At 42.2% G+C, this 23,537-nt stretch overlaps 1 long non-coding RNA gene across 1 annotated transcript; it reads left to right on the top strand.

Moving 5' to 3' along the window:
* Positions 1 to 258: 258 nt before the first annotated feature.
* LOC120397883 lies at positions 259 to 9,212 on the top strand. Its single transcript, XR_005594064.1, has 3 exons — positions 259 to 317; positions 8,420 to 8,508; positions 8,608 to 9,212. It is a non-coding gene; the product is annotated as an uncharacterized LOC120397883 (long non-coding RNA).
* The last annotated feature ends 14,325 nt before the right edge of the window (positions 9,213 to 23,537 follow it).

Below are 23,537 nucleotides of genomic sequence, written 5' to 3'. Positions count from 1 at the left end.
GGCCATTGATTCTTTGTTGTGGCCCTGTAGCAGGGTGATGACCGGCTCCAGCCCTGGGAGAGGGCTGGCAGGCTGGGAGGCTGAGTGGGGAAACAGCCGCAGCTGTGGCCACGCCCCAAACAGACTCAGCTGGCCCTATAAAGGGACTGCTGGGCTGAAGCAGTCTCACCTTCTCTCTGCCTTTAGAGGGAGAAGGGCCTGGCTGCTAGGAAGCGTACCTGGGTACCTAAGGTGGAGCAGGGCTGGGGGAAGGCAAGAGGAGCTGGAGAACTCCGGCCTGGAAACTCCCCCTCCCCCCCCGAGGCGGCAGGCCTAGGGTAAGGCCAACTGGGTACTGGGGTTGCAACGGGGCAGCCCATGGGTAGGCAGAGGCAGCAGGTCCAAACCCCCTTGCCTGTGATGAGTGGCTGATACACTGCAGTCTGCCCCAGTGAATGGGGGCTAAGTGATAACTGGCAGTAGCCAAGACTGAGGCGAGGTGGGGATAGTGGGTTGGGGGTTCCCCAGGAAGGGGAGACCCAGATTGGTGGGATACTGCCAGGGAGCAGCACCCCAGTTAAAGGGGCACCAGGGTCCAGGGAGGGACACGGGGGCCAGAGGACAGGTGGATCACCAGCCTGCAGAGGGCACTCTGGAGCTGGAATTAGCTAATTCCCAGAAGTCACCAGCAGGAGGCGCCGCAGAGGTGAGTCCGCTCCTCTACAGGCTGCAAAAATTATAAACTGGACATTTGATTTTCTATCTTCTGGAATTTGTTTTGCTTATTTAGCTAAAGAACGCTTCACCCCAAACATATGAAAGCGCTTCTTGGTCTGGGCAGAAAACGAAGATATGCCCAGACCCAAACAGAAAAGGTAAAAGAATACACCAGAAGGGAAATGAAGAAGAGGCTTAATCAGTACTTGGTGCTGATATTATATCAAGCAGGGATGAAACTTGCATTAAAGAATTGAATTATCCTCCAGGAGGGAGCAGACTGTTGAGAGGACTGCTAGAAAAATGGCTTGAAGGGTGAGGAACCACGGTGAGAAACCTGAGAACTCAATCATTTCAGCTGTCCTTAAACAAACAAACAAACTCCCTCATCACACCACAGAGAAGCATTCCACCTTAGCCCATAAGCAGCAGCTGCTTGGTTCTTCAAGCAGCTGGTGCCCAGGTCTTTATTCAACATGTTGTGAAAGAATGTTAGGAACGTCCCCTACAAAATGATTTAATTGTATATCCTTGTATCAAGACGTGAAGGAAGCCTAAATTCTAATATACAGAGACCATAATAATCTTACATGTATGCAGCAATGTGTGTTCAAGAACTGACCACACACTGGGTCTTTAAGATGGTCCTGTTTGAGGGAAAGACTAAGAATTTGATCTAGGAGCTGAAGAAACAAGAGTCCCTGGCCAACCCAATGTAGACTGTCAATCAACTGGCTGTAAGGCTTCTCTGCCAGTAAGACAGTGTCTAGTCCCAGGACCAAGAGTCCCAGAACCTGAAGGACTATGTTTCTGCTTGAGTCAGAGCCCCTCAAGTCCAACTACAGAGTTCCAGTTGGTGGCCAAATCCAGAGGAATGCTGACTGATACAGTTCCCATTCTAATGGCTCAATATGGGTCCAACTCAGTCAGTCTGATGGGGTTCTAAATTTCAATTCCAAGTAGTTGGCCAAAAGAAACATGAAATTTCTTTCCATCCATAAGATGATTCTCTGCAATGATGATTCTCCACTGGGTTTTCACCATGCCCCTGCTATTTATGCCCCCTAATTGTTGATAATATTACAGGGGTGAAGTTGTCCCAGTTGAAGTGATGAACTGCATGCCAAATACTGTGGCCTTTAGTACGTTAATTATCCAGTCATAAATAGCCCTTTCCAAAACTGAGATCCCACCCCAAAAGACATTTACCTACTGCAATGACTATCCAATCAGGAATTAAGAGAATAGTTTAAGGATGACTCTTGTCTAATTTTCTCATCCTGTAACTGCAAGGATAGCAGGGATAAACACAAGTTGGATTATGGTAACCAATTGATTGGCACCGCCTGGGAGGCGGGAAAAGTGAAGCAGCCACGGCGTGCTCGGGTAGGAGGTGGGGCAGGGGTGAGCTGCTTCACTTCTCCCGCCTCCCAGGCTTGCAGCGCCAATCAGCTTAGGCGCCGCAAGCCTGGGAGGCGGGAGAAGTGAAACAGCGACGGCGTGCTCGGGGTGCTCGTGCGAGGAGCAGGAGTGAGCTGGGGTGGGGGGGGTGTGCCTCAAGGCTGAGGGTGGGGGATGGGGAGCTGCTGCGGGGGGGCGCCTCAGGGCGGAGGGGGGGAGCTGCCGCAGGGGGGGTGCCTCAGGGCAGGGGCGCGGGGGGGGCGCAAGGTGGAAGTTTCACCTAGGGCGCGAAACATCCTTGCACCGGCCCTGGCTCAAAGTGCTTTCACCTAGCGAGTGGTAAATGTTGAATTGATGAGTTCAAAGGAATTGGGTCTATTTTCACTGAACTCAAGAAAGCTATTTTTTTAATCAATCAGTTTTCCTATGGCTTACCCCATTATGGTGTCTGTGCACCTCCTAATAATTAATGAATTTATCCTCACAACACTGAGACTAGGGGACTCAGCCAAAGATACACAACAAAGTTTCATCTGACCCAGGAACTCTACCCAGATCTTCCGGTCTAGCATCTTAATCGCAATACCGTCCTTCACAATGAGGGGAGGGGATTATAGTTTACCCAGGAGCCAAAATGCCCATCTTGTGGCTGTTTAAAATAAAACTGGGACACATATTGAAACCAGAAGTGACTTTCTCTCAGGACCATCCTTACCCACTGCAGAACAGGAACATATCTTGTGGACTTTCTCCCAGTAGAGTGTTCTAGTCATCTAGTGAACAGGAGGAGAAAAATAAAACTGAACACTCCTCAGATCAAATCACCCTATGTAAAACTAGCTAAATCCGATCACCAACAATACCTTCACCCACAAAAAGGGGAGGGAAGGAGGGAAAATTAACAAAGTGAAAAAAAGCTAAAAATAAAAAAACACCCTAGCCAGCAAGAAGAGCTTTTTCCATCCACCAGAAAGAGAAAAACAGCTGAACATAGTCAGCCAGTCAGGCCCCTGGAAAATGAGCGAAGGTCCTTAGAATTATTTTTTTTTCTGAGTTCTCTAGACTAATAAAGTTTCTTCCACAAACTCTGATATGGACTAGTATTAGGAAGTGTTATGGGGGGAAAGTTCTTTGATTATACAGATATTCCTTTTCACTTATGACAAACACTACACATCATTCTAGATATCTGATAAACAGATTATAAAAATTCATTATTAATGTAGATCTCTCAACAAATCACACATTTTAGCAGTGCAATGGAAGGAAGACAACCCTTCGCTCCACAGATGTGAACTAGGAATAAAAGAGTGTGCAATTTAGAATTGTCTATCTTTAAATCCGTTATACTGCTTTATCTTAAGATCTTCAAAAGTCATTATTGGTTCACACTCATTTGTCAAGAACAGAACAAAGAAAAGATTTGTGGCAGTTTTTCAAAATTCTGCTTAAAATTTTAAATGTTAGGTTACTGTGTTTGAAGCCTACTAAATCACAGTTATTTTGTATTTCATCAGTCATATCTGATGCCTTGGTTTTTTAGAGAGAGAGAGAGAGAGAGCAGTTAAACTTTTCTGAGACAATGATTTCCATCAGGTCATGGACTACTCATAAAAAAAAATTGGAAAATAAAACAAATCTTTTCAATATGTTGCATTGCCTTAACAGACAAACACACAAAGCAGAGTGAGAACAAATTACATTCAGACACTACTAGAAATAAAATTTGGGGAGTTTAACATTACTCTACTTACTAGTAATATATAAAACTCCCAGCACAAAGGTTGTCCCTAATTCCTAAACATATTAAAAACACTTAATATAATGTACATTTTACTGCAACAGAAGAAAAAGTTAGCTCCCACAAATAGCCTTATAAAAAAAAGTATAATATCATGGAGTTAACACAAGCCCCGCTGAGTCAAATCTATTATAAACCAAAATCCCTAAAGTACCTAAAATGGCACAAATAACAGAATCTTGTAGGGTTAAAGCTACTGCAGAGATTGAAAAGTTGACCAGATACCTACTAGTCAGAGAACTAAACCTGCCAGTCACAGGCAAATATGAAACACTTGTGGGCACAAGTAAGGTCTATGGAGAACATCTCCAGTTCATCAGCTGCTGCGAAGCTTTCCAGAGTAGCAGCAGAGTGAAACCTTAGTTTCACTGTTACATACAGAGTTCTGAACAATAATGGTGAAACTGGCCTGAGGCTCATTAGTTTCATTCTGCTGCTGCAAATAAACAGCAACTGCAGACTGCTTTGCCTGAAAAATAAATCCTGAGGAAACCACCTTGCTGAATAACACTGGATTTTATTTTTTGATCTGTTACTTAAACATTGAAGAGATGTGTCAATTTCAACTGCAACAAAAATATTGTGCAACTGCAGAATATTTCGTTCTAATTATGGTAATGTTGAAGGTGATTGTATGAAAGATCTTATATTTGAATAGTTGATCCCAATTTTTCACACTCAAATTGGTTTAAATCAAAAGTAATTCAACTGAAGTAACTTTGGCAGATAATTCAATCTGCAACAAAAAAGATTCTGCATAAAATTGTGCCCTATATAATGGTATTTTTCCCCTTCTGGTAATAATTTCCTCAGTTACAAAGAAGCCAGGAAGAGTCAATGGATATTGAAATATATTCATACAAACCACACTATAGTCATACAAACCACACTAAACAGTGCTATTAAAAGAATCTTCGGTTTCAATTTGAGTTATTTTGACTCAGATACAAACTTATTGGCACCAATATAAGAACCTTAATAGAAATGCTTAGTTACTGGATGCCTACTATGATAGTCAAATGATGTTAAAGTAACATTCTAATATATATCTAGTTATAGGAGGCTTATTTTTAAATATGACCAACTTTGCTTTTCCAATATATCTTTATTTAAAATGAGTATGTATAAGTACATTTTTAAAGAAGTATTTGTACTATGTACCCTGAAATCTACACCCCTGCAGCTGATGTATCAGAATGCCCTAGTTGTTAATATTCATTGATTGTGTAAATAGAAATGAACCCCTAAGTGTATTGAAATATTATGAAAAAGTAATTTTGACTCCTTTGCAGGAGCTACATCTTGGAACATGTGGTTCCAAATGAAAACCATTCCAACAATCACTTGCTAGAACTCCCACAACAGTTAGTATAAAGTCCTATGTTTTACGAAATAGTGAGAACACTTCTCACTAGTTGTTTTAGGGTTTTTATGCGGGGGGGGAGTTGGGGGTGGAGGGAGGTTAAGTAGGCATCAAGAGCATGCTTGGCACAGTTAAATGTAGAGGGAGACAAGCAACTTTCTTTTGGATAAACGCGGGACAGTCTGAAAGATCAGTGTGATAGGAACCGACAAAAGGTCCTCAGCAAAGAATAGATACTTTCTGAGTATCAGCATTACTTGCTTAGGACTTGATTCAAAACCCACTGAAATAGGAGTTTTTCCACCAATTTCAAATAGCTTTGGCTCAAGTTCAAAAAGTCCTTTTAATATAAGTGTGTAGTAGAGCAAATGGAGGAAAGGAACAAGTTAGATTTTGAAAGTAACCTTCCTTCTCATCCTAGACATTTTTTTTTAAGAAAAAAAAAATCTCAAAAACTACCATTAAGTTTTTCAGGGTTGGAAGTTTCTGCTCAAGAAAATCCCATTGCTGAAACATAAGAAGCTTTTTAAGCTGGAATCAAATGTTGCACAGCACTTTTTTTACTACACTATGCTCATCTATAGCCCCACAGTTTGAAGTACACCAAATCCACATAAAAAAGCTGCAAGCCTCATCTACACCTGTCTTAGATCATATAAGGGTGTGGGTCAGCATCCTGCAGCATGTGTGTCTGCGCATGGCCATACAAAATACCAGCAGAGTCCCAAATCCATGGTGGACGCTTTAGACTGTAACCACAGACTCTCCTCTCTGGACTATTTCTCCCCACTAATTTTGCTATTTCCCAGCCGTCCGTATGTTTACTTTGAGGGCATGATCTGGATCCTAGTTATAAGAAATGCTAAACAAATATTTTTAAATAAACCACCTAGCAATTTTACAAGGTATGTATTTGTACTTGTTTAGATTTATTTTATGTCCTTTCCTGGGCAGCGTTAACGTAGAATTTTCAGGAGAAAGTCAGCTACCACTTTATAGGTTAAACAAACCTTTAACTGTTTTACAAGACATTAGTCACCTAAAGACAGGGCCGGCGGGGGGAGTGGGGAATTTGCCCCACTGGGGCCCCACAAGCCCTGGCATGGCGGCGGTCCGGGTCTTCGGTCAGCATTTCGGCGGCGGGGGGCCCTTCAGTCGCTCTGGGTCTTCGGCGGTGGGGGGCCATTCAGTGCCGCTGAAGACGTGGAGTGATTGAAAGGCCCACCACCGCCAAAATGCTGTCGAAGACCCAGACCACCGCCGAGTGAGTACAAGTGCTGCAGCTCCCCGGCTTTGCCCCAGGCCCCCTGAATCCTCTGGGCGGTTCCGCCTAAAGCAGAGTTGAGCAAGAAATATTTCTCAGCTAATTTCTCTCTCAGTAAAACTTCATTTCTTTTGCTAAGCAGAAGGATTTCCAAGGATTTATGACACTTTCTGTAAAACTTCTTGTGTGTTCACTATATCTTTCTAGCTACTATTTTAGCAGTTAGTGTACTGAGCACATCACCATAATATTAAAAGTAATTTAAATTCATTCAGCATTGATAACAAATTAGTTTGAATGAATTTTCTAGGTGAAAATATATCATGATCTTTAGCTAAGTAGCATCCTTATATTTCTAAACTGTTAGCACCCATATACTCCATTAATTGGTTTTCAGCTGACAGTTATCTTTACAATAAGCCTACCAGTGCTCAATATCTTCTGTTACATTTACTGTGTTATGCACATGATCAGTATTTCTTTTCCTAATAGTATTCCCTCATTAAGTTTAAATATGTTGTTTTTACACAAAGACTATGAGAGCTTATTGATACAACAGAAGAACACAACACTTCATCAACTATGCATATCTCCAGTCTCTGCATACCTGACTGCATTAGGTCTTTTGCACTTCCATTTTTAGGTCATGCGAATATTGTAAGTACTGTAATGAAACCACAACCCTGTCTGTGCTTTCTCACACAGCAGTGCCTTGAATCATAAATATTTCAATTACTTTTTTTCTTAACTCTAAAAAAAATACTAGCTTGCATTTTCCGTAAACTCTTCACTTTAATTTTACCTTTCTTTATCTTCAAAAGAACTCTGTACCTCTTGTGTCACTTCAGGAAAGTGGTATTTAGAAGTGCACTAAGAAAAAAAAATTAATCTTCACTTCAGGTACTACTAAGTACCTTTCAAAAGGCACATAAAGTCACTAATATCTTAAATGCTTAAATTTTATTAACTCAGAGGAGTCTAGGAACTAATTCATTGCTGTTATAAGTAAACAACTCCAGTGAACTGGGTTCTACCTGCTCACATCAACAGTGATATTAGCCCCCATTTCATAAAATAAATATTTTATGCACATTGTACTTATACAAATCATTATTTCCTTACTTAGAAGAGGTCATGGTCAAAATCATCTCATATGTAGTCATACACACAAGTTCTTAGATTTAGAAAATAAATCACACCACCTTATTTTTCTTCTGTACATCTGAAGTCCCTCTATTTTTTTCCATCAACATTTACCCACCTCCTTGTTTTGCTACCTTGTGCAGTTGCTGGATTCTAAACAATCCCATGAGTTTTTCTGGTTCATGTCCATACACACTCCCCATCTCTTCCTTATTTTTGCCTTGTCACTTTCTCTTCCAAAGCTGTAGCAGCTTCCCACAAATAACCATGTTCAATTTCCTCTGAATTATTTTTACATGTTAAAACTGTAATTTCCAATTTAATTATAAAACAATTAAATGTCAACTACAGGCTTTATTACAAATGTATTAAACATAACTTTTTTATTTTTTTTACTGTTTGAATCAAATTCCAGAAGAATGCAGTGAGACTTCTAAACTTTAGTAATGATAGTGACAAAAAGAAAAAGAAATAATTGAGAATCAACTTTGTTTATAGCTAGAATGAGGATTGACTGAATGACACAGGTTAATGGCATTCAGAGCATTTCACCTGTGGGACATTGTACTAGTCACTCCTGGTGTTGGGTGGATTCAAAATCATCATCTGACAGCTCCTTAGTAATTCACTGTTTCAGAAAATTTTTGATAGCCTTTGGCCAGTTTTTAATGTAGTGTCTCTCACCATCTGTATGCATACCTTGTTAACAGCCTGTTAGTATGGAAACTGAACTGTCCCCTCACTCTTCCAGTTGGTCCCACTGCAGAAGCACAGCAGTATGGAAAGCCTGCACAGTCATTCTCCTTCCTGCTATGGATCGAGACTACTGCTTTCATTTTGGTAAAATTCATATATACTACTACTAATTTTTAAAAATAAGAATGATTAAGTACATATCTAATAAGTGCATTTTTAAATATATTACACATTTTGTTTCAGATCACAATAAAGGATTCACTCTGACTTAAAATGTTGTTTAAAAAATTGCCGATTTTGGATCCAATCCAGCAGAAAAATATCCAACATTTTCTAGGCCTTAAGTCGCAGTATGCCAATCTTTCCAGGATGAATACCAGCCCACTGAGTGCCCAGAAGAGATGGACATGCTCTGCATACTAGATTTCTGGAGCTGCCAGGGTTAAAGAAGAGGAATTGAAGAAGAGAAGTGCTCATGGAAGCAAGTTCTTCCTTTCTCACTCTTTGTTACTCCCTATCCTGGGACTGTGAAATGCTGGCAGCCATGGAGAGTTACTCCAGAAATGATTGAATTCACTCAGCTATGCAGCATCAAAAAGGCTAGCCTATGGATTGGCTTTAAAATTATAATCTTATATTAGATAACTCTCCCAACCCCACCTGCAGTATCAGCACTGACAGTCATGAAGATCCCAGTATTTTCAGGCTATGCAATCACAAAGCTTCTTCAAATACTAGGGGGGTGCACAAAGCTGAAGAACAGACTAATTTTTCTCTATTACTAGGGAACAGCTTCCAAAAACGCTGAGCAGTGGTGCATCAGAAATCATATAGGGCCCATGAAATTTAAATTACAGAATTGTGCACAAAGCACACAGAAATAAGAATATAAACCAAATATATAATAAAATAAATAATACAAATAAATACAAGATCAGTCACAGTAAAAATGCTATAAAGTCATGTAAAATTTCAGTTAAAATGTACTGTCTTCCTTTAAAAAAAAATTAATAGATATCTGTCAAAAATACCATTTACTGAAAGTCTAGAAAAAGCCTCATTTGCATCTTTCCACTCTCTCTAGTAATATGATGCATATTAAATAAAATCTGTGAAATAATTTAAAAAAAAATCTTGAAATCATAGTTTTCCAGTGGTATGAGGAAAATGTGTGCTTTCATCACAACAAAAGTTTAACATATAACATTTTTAAATATTGTAATTAAGGTCCCAATATTGTAACCAAAGTCATGATGCTGCAAAGATTTGTGTGTGCACTTAATTTTATGCAATGTGAGTCAAACCACGGATGTGAATAGGACTACTAACAATGCATTAACTTAAGCAGGATCAGGGCCCAAACCTCCTCTTATTTAAATATTATGGACCCAATCTGCTGGAGTAACTCCACTGCAGTCAATGGGCAGATTCATCCCATGGATACAAAAGAGAAGGGGGGAGGGGAAAGGGTAATGTCAATCTTCCTGTACTCCAGGGGGCAGCTGTACTGAAGAAGAGTAAAATTCATCTCTCCTCACCCCAAGGAAAGAGTCTTTAAAAATCTGGTCAGAGTTGTAATTCAGGCCACTTTGGGGGCTGAACCAGCTGGTCTCAGTGTTCCCGGCAGTGAGGATTATGGGCAGTTTAAACTGCTGTGGCCTTGCTCCAGGTGGAGTTATTACTAATGACTCACCTAACTGGTTTTAGCCATAATAAATTGAACCCAACTGAGTTTGTAAGGCCAGTGTAATTAAGAGTAAAATCATATCCAAAATTATTGAAAACATGAAGAAGTAACTTATTATTATGGAAAAATACACTTAATTATAAATCGAACTTTATAAGCAAAACAGTCTCCCTCTGGGATTATAAAATGCATTTAACTATATGTAACTGAAAATTAACAAAGCATACATATAACTCTAATTCTTTAGGTTACTCTAGCTGTCTTTATGTACAGAATCTATTCCATTCAAGAGGGATCCATTGACATTATTGTTGATGCCTACATGGATTCTTGTGAAAAAAAAAATTATCCCACAATAAAAGGAAATGCTATTTAACAACTCAAAAAAATCTGTTTCTCTCTTTTGCGCGCACACACACAAACACTTAAAAGCACCCACACAGATACTGTCACATAGTAAGTCACTGTGCTCTAGAAACTCTGTGATGTTAGCACACCTTCATTGCTCCTGAATGCACCAGGAAATTAATTAAAAGTGTGTGATTATTAGCAATGGTTAGCTATGCTAGTACAACTGCAGCTAAGCATTGTGCCATTAAATTGACTGAATGGCCATACTCAAGGCACATTTAAAGTATGGTACACATGATCCAAGGGAAATAGCTCTGGCTTCTACAATAAGCTTTACCAACATATATAAGTCTGTGTGCATGTGTGTATATATACAGCACCCGGCCTCTGTGTGTATGAGTGAAGAGAAACACTCTCAAGCTCTATCCTAGTTATAGAAAAGGCACCATCATCGCAAACTCCAGCAACCGGGAAAAAAAAAAGGGACAAACCAATCAGTCTGCATGTATTCGTATACCCATCCCTGGAACCACTTTGCTATTTATTAAAAAGGATTTAAAACATAGGTTGATACAATTTGTTCAATATTTTAGTATAATATGCCTTAGAACCAGAATTCAAAGCATTTTACTAAATGGATTCAAACATTGTCTAGTTTCACTACAACATCTGTACATAATTTGGTACCTACTGCTTAAACAAACATTTTGGAACATCAACCCAAACTACACCTTGGTGTACCAAGAGATGCCCTATCTGTAGACTACAGAGAGTCAGAGACTACTTTCACCTACTTCAGAGGTAAGAGCACACAAAGCTTATCACTGCCAATTTTACATCTGGTCTCTCCCTTCTAACTAAAAGGGTCCTGCACTTAAAATACAGACCTAACTAACAAAAATCAATAAAGGAGAGAAGCAAAAACTAATGCAAATCTATATCAATAAACATCTGCGTCTGACAGAAAGTAAAATCACATAAAAAGTGCATTCCAAAGTGAAATGTTACTAACCAATTGAGAATCTTAAAAAAAGGTGGCTATTATTGATACCTTCTAAGCCTACTGCTCCTTAGCTTTTTGAGGTTGATCTAGCAGTTCTTAAAGTATAAATTTAAAACAAAACAAAAACTTACAAATTCTAGTAAGAAAATATGCACTTCTAACCTGCTAAACTCAAATATGAGGAAAGACCCAAAATGAACAGTCTTAAGATATATTTCTGGAATCTGTAGATTATAAATTAGATTAATAAATTTTGCATCTATAACTTTTTCTATAAACTCAGTCTTTCTAATGTCAATACTTTAATTTGGGTCAAAAAATAAGGGTGTCACTTCTACAAAGGGATAGTTGTGAGTTATGTTGTTGTTGTTGAGGAAAAAAATAGGTAATTGACATTATTTCTAGCACCACTGTCCCTAAGTTTAAAAAGAGTAATCAGTTTGAGAGTACCAAAAATTAGCATTCAATTTTTGTAATGGAGTTGAAAATATTTGAGTTAAACTGTGATTTACAATTTTCTCCACTAACAATCATCCCATGAGTACTTCTTAGTGACCTGTGTCCTAAATCACTTTCAGTTCATGCACGTAAATGACCTCTCCATGATTTAACTCACAGAGGAAGAACATGAAGGGACTCACACCATTCTTTCTCTTTCGCACCACTACTAGAATTAAACTGCTCCAACACAAGTCTAGTAAAAACTCTAAAGGGGAGAGACAAAATAATACTTTGCATTTAACAAACATTAATAAATAATCTTCACCCCTGTGAAATAGGCAGGTAGGTGACATTATGCTAATTTTGCAGATGAGCAACAGACAGAGAGGCTATGTTAACATTCCTAAATCCACATAGCAAATCACTGGCAGCACTAGGATCAGAACGCAAGAGTTCTTGGCTCTTGTCAGTCTGCTAGACCAGAATGCCACTTGCCCATGCAATGCTGAACCAGATATATAGCCTCAAAAATGTGACTGGCAGTTTTTAATTCACTTAAAATCAGTCCAGAAAACAAGCTGAAAGTGGACATAAAGTAAATTTTGTGATTACAGTCGTCACTTAAGAACATACCACTTTTCTAACTGATAAATCCATAATATAAATTTATTTCAATGCATTTTAACTGTAGAAATTCATTTAAACTGTATAAGCAACAAAAGATAAATGTATGTTCTAAAATTTCAATATTTGAAGGATATGAAACCTGGAAATGGGTACAGTTGTGTACATTAGCTCTAGCACAAACATAATATAATCCATTTATTAATTATGAAGCACTTTTGATCTTCTGGGCACCCTATAAACATTAACTTGGTTGGTATTTAAAGGATGTCTGGTAATTTTATACAACTTTTCAAATAGTAGTAAGGCACAAAACAAGATTTTCTTCCTTATACATGCATACACCTTACCAAAATAAATTAAGATTTCTGGGACAAAATTAAGAACCACTAGTGTTAAACTAAAAAAAAAAACCCAAGTGTATATAAATTGTCATTGGCCTGCAACAGTTCAAGCTTATTCAGTGTTAAAGCCTAATGTAATGAGAGGCCTCGTTTCAAGCAACTATTGGCTATTGAATATTACCAAAATTGATTACAGTAGCAGATTATACATCACTTTAGATGTTAATAAATTGACTGGCATTCAGATTCTTATACATATTTTGAAAAACACTTTATTTGAAACCCTCTTCCCTTCCCTCGAGTGTTTACTGATTTGGGTAGTTAGCTAAATAATTTAAATTCACAAAAATATCACACCACATTGTCACTTTGCACAACTATGTTAAAAATAGCAATATGCTATAAAGAGTTTATTTTGCAATCTATGTAACTAATATGAGCAACTGAATTTAGACATCAGGTGAAAACACACATTTTTTAAAAAATCCTTTTTAGAACGCTATGATTTATACCTAACTCATATGGATTTAGTGCGGCATCAAAGAATTGGGCTTAATGAGTAACCCTTATTTTCTTCATAGCAACATTACTACCAGCAGTATCTTTTCCTTGACAGATTTAATTTACTTGGTACAGAAAACACAAAAACAACCGCTAAAGCTCTTAAAGTTTATTTTAACTTCATTTTTCACAGGATAACATGAGTATCCTCATGCAGTACGCAACTTCCCAGCTTCAAAATGTTAATCAAGTTACCAAGGGCCTGATCCAAAGCCCACTGAAGTCAATAAAAAGACTCCCACTTACTTCAGTAAGCTTTAAATCAGGCTCTAAAGCAGCAAGAGGATGCAATAAAACCCATTTGGAAAGTGAGTGTCTCTGTTTAAATATTTTTTTAAAAGGCTCTTAAAAATGAAAATGCTCCCCAACTCTACATTACTGCATGTTCTGGCTTCTGTGACTCAACTTGCACTCTCTTCTTCTAGACAGAGTTGACACTAACTTCAAAATAGTCAGTTTAGGCACGTATTTAGAAAGAACACTTCACTGATGTTCTGTCTTGTGCAGTTACTGCCATCTGTTATGTATATATTTTTCCCCCATATACAGACTATAACTCTCTCAATCCTTGATCCAATTGTTACCTCTATCTTTTTCTCCACATAGAAGTTCAATGCTGAAAGCTCACCAATGTAATCAAGGGCTACCCTTTTTAACTGGTTCAGAATCTCTGAAAGTTTGTCTCTTGAATCAGTTACTAGGACCCTGACACAAATTTAACAGATGAGCAGAGGAACAGAACAAAAATGTCTTTACCTTGATCACTGTAGTTCAAATCTGTGGCAAATTGACTGCTGCAAGTTTCAAACTTAGACCCTGAGCTATATTTTGCATTCAGTTTTTCAGAAAGATCTAATTTCATGTTTACATTCATGCATATGCTCAAAAGAATTTTTAGTTGTGGGAAAGCCCAAAAAACTTTAGCAAAAGGGAGTTAGCATTTGCTCTTTTCTTCCCCTTCCTGTCCTTACACTCATAACTTTAAAAAACAAAGCCCAACATGCCTTACAGCCATTTACCTACTAGATCTCAAAGTCCTCAGAATTAAACTTTCACAAGTTTCTATGTCTCTGACTATTCCTGAATTTCAAGAGTGAATTTCAGGAGAATGCTCCCACAACAAACTATGAACTGTGCCTCAGGAATTTCATAGCTCTAACATTATTATTTATTAATCTATTGTTTTAGGCTAACATGTTTTGTTGCTGTTCAAGGTTAACACTAATCCGCCAAGCACATTCAAAAGGCATTGCGAAGGTGGAGAAGGAGGAGACCCAAGAGCGGTAGCGGTAACTGCTTGTGCAGGGAAGATCAATGAGATGCAATAACTCGCCCTGGCCAGAGAGGGTGGACGGCAAACACCTTCCTCAAACACTGCACGTGCAGCTCGTGGGAAGAAGAGGGCTCAGTTAATAATGCTGGATCTGGCTGAATGCAGGATTAATGTCATAGCTGGTCCCTCTTCCCCCTCTTTGCACGCTGCACCTATGGGCAGAGAGACTGAAGGTGTTTCTCTCTCTCTCTCTCTCTCTCTCTCTCACACACACACACACACAAATCTCAAAAAGGAGAAACGTGACACGTTTTTTCACCAGGATATACATGCTTCCATAATTTTCCAAAACCAAAAGGAAAGGGGAGACCAACAAGCCCCCTCACTTTGAAATATCGCTCCCCAAAATCTTCCCAGAATGAAGGGCGGATATTTCATTGTAACGCATTTTCTTTATTATCCATCCAAACTAAAAGTTGTGGTGGGGCTTGTGAAAAGAAAACTCCGGCTTGCAATAGTTGCTTCTAAAATAAAGCCGAAGTTTGGTAGCTTGCAGCACTATTTCCGAAGTACCAAATTAACTGAAGAGCACCAACTTGATCATTCAAACTTTGTGTGTTTCAAACGATAGATGCTATAGCCAGGAGGACTAAGCGGAGGGAAGTAAACATCTGGGTGTCTGCATCGCACTTTTAAAACGTATTCGCTCTATTAAGGCAAAATTTAAGACACGTTTCAAACTCTAATGTATGGAAAGATAAGCGCATACCAATTAGCCCCCTCCCCCGTCTCACAACTCGCCCTCCACCCCCCCGTTACAATTTTTTAAAGGGACAAGTGGTACCAGATGCCAAGAAGAAATCTGACACATGTCACATTTGTACCCACCATGCTTAGAGCCGCGGGAGCTAAACTTTCTTGCGGCAGCAAGTAGAGGAGGAGGGGGGAGGGAAGGGGAGAATGAAAGTAACAAGTCAAAGAGGAGACTTGGGGCGGGAGGGGGAATGAAACTTACCAAAAGGAGACACTGGGTAGAGCGTCCCGATGAGCGGCCACCGAGAGAGGAGCTGAACTAGCCCCCCCACAAACACACACATACAAAGTCTTTGCAGGAGGAGCAGCGGCGGCTGCTGCCGGGACGCGCGAGCAGAGACACAGGAGGCGAGGGGAGGATTAGACTGCAACAACAAGCAGCAGCATCAATAAATGGGCTGGATATTCCTCCGCAGGCGGCGCTGGGGCTCTGAGCCCCGGGCAGGGGGAGCAGCGGAGGCAGGCTGGGGAGCAGCAGCCCCAGCGCAGCGTCTCGCGCTTTCTCGGAGGCTCGCGCTGTCTCTCGCGCGCTCCCTCCTCCCTGTGTGTGTGTGGGGGGGGGGGTCTGGCTCTGTGCGAAGCGTGTGTGTTTTTCGCTGGGAAGGCAACAAAAAAAAAAAGGTGCCCCCACCGACTCCTCTTTGTGGGAAGGGGAGTGAGCGCTCATATGATCGCAAAGTGGCCTGCACAGGAGTGGTAATAATGGGGGGCGGGGAAGGTTGCAACAACAACAAAGTGCAGAGGGACCAGCTTGGCAGTGCCCCCGCTGCTCCTTCCCTCCTTCCCCTGCGCCTCCCTCCAGGGCAGGGAGACTCCCTCGCGGAGCAGGATTCGCTGTAAAGCGTCCTGCTTGACGTCAAGTCCACCTGCTCTGTCAACAAACAAGGGGAGAAGTTGTTTGCTCTCGTCCGTTCCCCCCCCCACCCCCGTTAGAGACAACGAGTTTAGCAGACGGGGAGGAAACAAAGCCTGGTGCTGGACGGACAGTGCTAGGGGCCGGGGCTTTCTCGGCAGTCCTCGCAGAGCAGCCCGCGTGCAAAGGCAGAGCCGCTGGCCAAGGCAGCTGGGGACTCCGGCGGCGGGGAAGGGCAAAGCGCCTGGAAGGGCTCCCGAGAACGCGGGGCGGCTGGGTAGGGGGGACTGGGCAGGACTTTGGTGGGATTTACAGTAGGGGGCGAGTCTCCCCACCCCGCGCAGAGTTTTGGGACTTTGGGGGCCGAGCACACTTGGCTTTGTCATCACCGTGTAAACTCCCCGCCGCTCTAGCTGGTGGGGGGCCCAGGCTGGTTGCGAAGAAACGCACGGGCCCAACTCCGGCCTCATTTGCGCACAGGCCCCTGCAGCTCCGTGGGGTGACAGCTGAGCAGAGCGCGCCCCGCGCGGGTGTGTGCTCCCCCCGGGGTGCCGCTTCACGCACCGCACGGCGTGTTGCGGAGGCAGGTTGACCTGCAGCCAGCGCACGCTGCAGGTTTCCTGGGCGCGCCTTGGTCTTGCTCGTTCCCCAGTGCGGCGAGGGGGTGGAGGCGGCGCTCCGGCCAGAGGCGCTAGCTCTCTGCCCTGCACTCTCCCAGCAAGGGGCAGCCCCGCTTCTACCCTCCGCGCCAACGCGCACGGCGCCCTTTGCACTAGCAGCAGGGCCTCGGTCGCTTTAATTTCCTCTCGCTCAGCAGCAGCCTCCTCGCTATCTAGCACCATTGCTGCTCCCCAGCCTGTGGGCTGATGTCCTAGGGCATGGGGGTGGGGAGGAGGGCACGGGCACCAAACGTTTCATGGCCGGCTGCTGGGAAGCCCCCACCCCAGTAGTATGCAATGGAAACCAGCTGCTAACTCTAACCTTTCGGCTGGCAACAATTAAGTGAAGAAGCTGCGTTGACTTCTGTATGTGAGCGCCGCAAAGCACGTGCCCGGCCCTTCCCTGAAGCCGGGACACACAGCAGCCGTTGCTATTTACACACCCGACCCTCGCCTTTCAAACTCATCACCAGGCTGAGCCAAACTTCAGGCTTCTCCCGCTCTCTGTAAACACGCATCACGGCTCCTACTGAAATCCTTTTAATTAACGAGCACGAGAGGCACAGAAAGCAGAAACAGGAGAAAAAGTATCCTATCCTGGGCTTATAATGCTTAGACTTCCTCTTTTCTGTATCATTTGATCGCACACATTAAATGTTATGGCAGGGTTCCTAGATAAACACCGAAGGAAGGTAAATCCGAAATAGAAGAGTGCAGTGTGTGTGGTTATTAGTGAGAACTCACCTAATCAAAGCGCCACAACCTCGACCTTATACTTTCCATGTAATTTTGAATTAAAAAGGCTCTTCTGTATTCATTGAAGACCTGAATCAAAAGTGATTGTCACTCAGAATTAACATAAACTGAATTAAAAAAAATTCGCTCGTTGGTGTACTGAGCAAATTGAAAGATTAGCTGGTTGCCGAGCCGTGCGTTGGGCTCATGAATTAATGTTGCAGAGCGCTCAGAAACTGACAGGGTTGTGTGGTTTTTTTAAAGGGAGATTTCTCACCCACACTTCTGCTTGCTTTTCTCTTTCTCGCTTGCTTTTAGGTGAAACGGGGAGGAATGTAGCTATCGCGGGGGTGGAGTTAGGATAAACTTTTACATCTAGCAGCTGAGGTTTCCGGGAAGACTGCGGGGGGCGAGGTGGAGGAGGGGGGGCGCTCGCGAAAGAATTGCTCACACTTCGGCAAAGGTTGCAGTTCTGCGAGGTGTAATCGCTCCTGTCTGTGAAAGCTGCGAGTGCCAATAAAATGCACAGAGTAAAACTTGCGTGCGCGGGTAGGATGGTGTGTGTGTGTGTGTGCAGGGCAGAAAGGCAGCTCTTTTACTGCAGTTGGTAATTTGCAGCGGGTGGCTAAAAAAGTGGGATCAGATCCCTGTCCATCCCCCCACCAGACCGCGGTCGCCGCTGCGTGTGTAAGAGAAAGGGAGAGGTGTAGACTACAGGTTTGGATGGGAGCTGAGCTCTACTCCTCAGATTCCTAACTCTCAGCCAATGGGGTTTGATCGGGTTCGAGAGGTGAAAGTTCAGCCCAAGGGCACACACGCTTGCTGCTGTTGCCCGCCACTGCCAAAGGAAGAGGGTGGTTGCTGATGGGTGGCTATAAAATATATTTATTTGCTCCATACAACTGTTATCGCCCCCCTCCCGCCCCTTAATTGCAGAGTTACCAATAAAGCCTGCGTGCTTTATCTCACGTTAGTTTGTTAGTGGAAGCGCTGCGAGTAGTTTTAATTGCACGCGTCCGGATGCCGGGAGACCCCAGCAATCCAGAACAAAGTTTCTATGAACACCTGACGGCTGAAGCCCGGCCAACAACGAATGCTCTCGTTCTCCAGACAGCTCTCGACAGCCTTCCAACGAAATAACACACAGTGAAGAAGAGCAGCAAACGTGCTGCTAGGATGCAGCCTGTGAGGGCTGAAAGGGCACAGGTACAGCACCCTCCCCCCTGCTCTGCCCCCCTGGCCGGCCAAAGGCATGCAGGAAAACACGATCTTAACAAAAGTTGGCTTTGCCCGAAAGTCTGTCACTGAGCGTGTCAAAACACAGTTGCAGAGAGAAATGCTTTGCCATGGGATTGTTTGAAAGAGGATCCATACGACAAACAAAAACAGAGGAACGGTTATGGCTGGCGCCCAGCCAGCGGTCAAGTTCGTTTCACGTGTTCCCTGCCAGCGCTTCTTGCCTGAAAGTAAACATCCCAAGTGAGAAACCTGAGCGGACTGACCCCACGGAAAGGAAAGGGAAGGAAAATCCATCCAAGATACTCAGTATCTCCTTCTATCCAGAGCTGTCCCAAATCTCACTCCTTTGGAATGAGACTCCTCGTTTTGTATTAGTTTTTGGCGGTATTTACACTGCCTTCGCTATGATGGACTGCGCTCTGTTTCAAGGAGGTTTTAAATCTCACTACTTCAAATTGTCACCGTCTGAGAGCCTCTTTCTAGTGGGTAATAATATATGGGGGTACAATACAACGCTCAGCTGCTTAAATTGTTTAGCATTATTAGTGTCTGAATGGCGTGTAAGTCTTTATAAAAAAACCTTAGAGCTAAGCAAACACACTTTTCAATTTTTTAGGCGATGCGATTATTAAGGCTTAAAATTATAACTTGGCTTTCTAATGAAAAAGACTAATACGTTGCATTTGTTCCTGTTTACGGTTTAAGATTTCATCTGCACAATTGCAATGTATTTCTCGGTTCAAATAAACCACTTTCAAACGTCTTTCTTTCATTAATTTAATGTATTTTTCCTTGCAACTGGAAGATAGGTGAATATCAGATTGCCATGTTCCATTATGATTGTTTATAAAGGGAACACGAAAACAATAAACAGGCTGCTCTTCTAAATGGGTTTATTCTCTCCCCACCCCACCCATTGTTCCAGAGACAGTTCGGGAAGAGAAGAAAAATACAGTTTTAAACCGAAGTCAAATCAAGGAGAATCTATAACATCAAAGCGAAGGGAAAGGTTGCAAAATTGGTGGAGTTACACCACCATCTGTCGTTAAGTCTCGGGACTACAAAACTTCGGACTTACAATAAATCTTAATGAGAACTGGCATTCTTCCCCCCCCCCCCACCCCCTTAGAAATTATGCACCATTTTAGGATCGGTTTTCCGGTATTGTTCATCTAACAACAGTTTGAATCTTATAAGTGAACGTGTGTAGGTTTCAGATGCCTATTAGGAAGCATATGTTCATTGCCAGTTATCATTACTTCTTTTGGAAAAAAAGAAGGGAGTATTTTCCACACCTGATGGCCTCCAAACAATGCCTTTCAAAACGAACAATCATCCAGACTTGGAGATACTTCCTCTAAGCCTATTGTAACTGCTTTTATGTAAAATGAGGCTCCAGCAGCTAGACTAGACACCAAGTGTGTGAATTAGTTCATCCTATCATGCAATCCTGTTCCATGCTGTGCCTCGTTGAAGTATGTGTAAATCTGCTATATTCTAGGTGACTGTTCCAGTAGAGAGGTGTATGTAAAAATAAACACGTTGAAATAATACCTAAAGATGCAGTAAGATTAATGAACCTGGACATAACAGAAAGTGGTAAAACCCAGTGCTGTGGAAACTGTATTGTTATATGAAACCAGACAATGATTTGATGCTACTGAATACAGATGTCACCATAAAGGTTCTCCATCAAGCTCCAGCTCTTTTTTAGGTCTGTCAGTAAGTCCTTAAATTACAGAGTTCCCATTTACCATAACTACTGCCAAAAAAGAAAGGACCTAGTTCCTTTAGCATCCTCCGTTGCAGGGATATTTTGTAATTCAGAGGTATATTACTACTCAAGGGAAGGTAGAAGAGAACATTTGAGCAGAGGCCAAAGTAGTACTTAATTTTTGTTGTAGTTTTTTTTAATCAGACTTACAGTCATTTTATCACAGTTGCTATTTTTCCATCTGCCTTAAAATAGGAAGTAGTGAGCCAAGAATGGCAATCTGTATCCATATTAATGGATAAAGTAAAATCAACTGCAGAATTTAAGTTTGTGTTTCTCCAACTGTGGAAACTCTCAGCCCAATGCCATGTATTCAGCCTGACATTTTGCAGGTGTACATCATCCTTGTACTGTAATTAGTTTTAGCTACCTTCAGGGTGCTTTGGATTCTTTTAAGTGAGTATGACAGTTTAATAGATTCATGTAAATCCTGTTTCCCAATCTAGTTTCTTGACACACTGATAAAGTAAGTTTACCGTATGTCTGGGATAAATGTTGATGCTTAGTGTGATGGTTTCACTTTCAGCTTGACATCTCCAAAAAAAGTCAGTTTCATCTAGAGACTCCCACTTTTTATGAAACATTATCTTGAAGGAGAGAAATATTTTGAGCATGCCTTTTCCCACCACATTATTTACCAATGTTCAGAAACAATCACATTTATATCTTCATCATAAACAACTGAGCTCTTCACGTTAGTATCAAAAGCTAAGATTTCTGAATGGGCCAGAGAGATGTTTGACCGCAGGAGATCCAGTGGTATTTGCTCCAGTTTGGCAGACAACTAGCCCATCAGAAATGATAAATTATAGAACTTATAGGCACGTCTGGCAAAAACTTGGATGTCTAACAATTAACTTTTTCAGTATTTGTATTTTTTATAATTCTAGATCTGTCTTAATATGATTTCATTTTGAGATAATAAAGGCAACAACCAAATTGCGAATCAAATAACTAATGTTGCTAGGGGAAAAAAACAACATATGGACAGTGGATAGTTTGCTCAAACCCATCATCAAGGAGCAATACTTTTACCTGTAGGGACAAAGTCAGGACCAGCTTTGGGTTTTTTGCCGCCCCAAGCAAAAAATAATTTGGCTGCCCCCACCCCAGCCCTGGGCTCCCCCCCCCCACCTGCACCCCCTGCCACCCTAGCTCTGGCCCTCCTCTGACACGCACCCCCTGCTGCCCCAGCTCTGGGCTTTCCCACGACCCGCACCCCCCTGCCGCCCCAGCCCTGGGCTCTCCTCCCCCGACCAGCATCCCCCTGCCATCTCAGCCCTGGGCTCTCCCCACCCCCCGACCCACACCCCCTGCCCTCCCAACCCTGGGCTCTTCCCCCTCCACCCACACCCCCAGCAGCCCCAGCCCTGCGCTCTCCCCCCGACCTGCACCCTCCTGCCCCAGCCCTGGGTCACTGGTAACTTGCTCCCTGGGCAGGTTATTCACCAGGAATTTTGGATGTGCACAGAACACAGACAGGATTGGTTCCCATATGGTTACAGAACTGCAGTAAAGTGGAACAATTTTCAGCATGTGTGATTGCAGGATATCTGGATGCATATTATAAGATTGTCCTCCATAAATAAGGAAAAGTTGAGGTGCCTTTATTATTCTTTTATTCCACTCTTTGTTTCTATGGGGAATTTGCCAATGCAATATCACTGTCTTCCTTTTAAACAAATAAAACAAAAATAAATAAATAAATAAAGGCAATGGCTGTTGAAAATAGCAATTCCAGTCCTAATAATCACTGGGAAGCATTTCTTGCTCAATTTTATCCTACTTTTTCTACAGCAAATTACAGTGGATCAGTATATTTGATTTGGGAGAAATGAAGTAACAGCTGCCCAAACTGAGCTTGAGCACTCCTGAATTTTGAGGGTGTTCAAATCTGGAAGGCAGGTGCTAGATTCCCTTTCTGAATATTAGCTAAATTTGGAAAGGAAAAGTCAATTTCTGCTTCCATGGCTCAGAAGTGGAAATCCTCCCAAGTGCCTGGTACTGTATCTAAAGCTGCCCAGATTCAGAGCTTCCCCTCCCTTACTTTTCATTTTAAATTCTAGTGGGATCCACATACCTCCCTTGCTAGGCTTCAGATAGAGAGGGGCACTGTCCATTTAGTCCACCCAATTCCTTCTTTGGGGGCTACAAGGTGAGGTCACACCAGTATCCCTAATCCAGTCTGGGGATGTCTTCTGAAGGCGATATCTGGGCCAAAGCCTTCTACTCCTTGGTCACACTTGTTCCCCATTCACAGTGCCACCTCGCTCTAGCAGTGAGCCCTCCATTCACAGCAAGCTGCAGCATGAGGTTTCAGCTACCGTACTCCCTCCCCCTCCCTTTCCTGTTGATAGTGGCCAAGGGAATGCTGGGAAATATAGTTATTTCCCTGCTCCAGGGCTGGCTCTATAGGCAGGGAGCTAACCAAGGAACTACAGCTCCCAGGGCCCCCTGTTGGATCTCAGTTCCCAGGCTGGATCCCCAAGCAGCTGCTTGCTTTGCTGGTGCCTAGAGCCGCCCCTGCTCCAAAGCTCCACCAGGTTTTTGCCTTGTACCCTCAGACCCAAAGCCCCTGGAACAGCATTCCTCAGCAGTGTCCAGCACCTAACACTGAACACTCACAGAAATTACCAAGTCTGCTGTCTCCAAAGAGACAGTATGCACACCAGTCTGCTACCTCAGCTGTGGAGCCACACTTTAGTATTACAATACTAAGAAGAGCTTATAGTCAAATCAAGAATTACTTTATTAGTAAAGAACAGAGATTTAAGTGATCGTAGGCAAAGATAATAGAAACAGTAACAGATATGGTT

Source organism: Mauremys reevesii, linkage group 1 (genome assembly GCF_016161935.1).
Source record: "Mauremys reevesii isolate NIE-2019 linkage group 1, ASM1616193v1, whole genome shotgun sequence".
In the NCBI taxonomy this organism is placed as follows: domain Eukaryota; kingdom Metazoa; phylum Chordata; order Testudines; family Geoemydidae; genus Mauremys; species Mauremys reevesii.
This window is presented reverse-complemented; position numbering and strand designations above follow the sequence as displayed.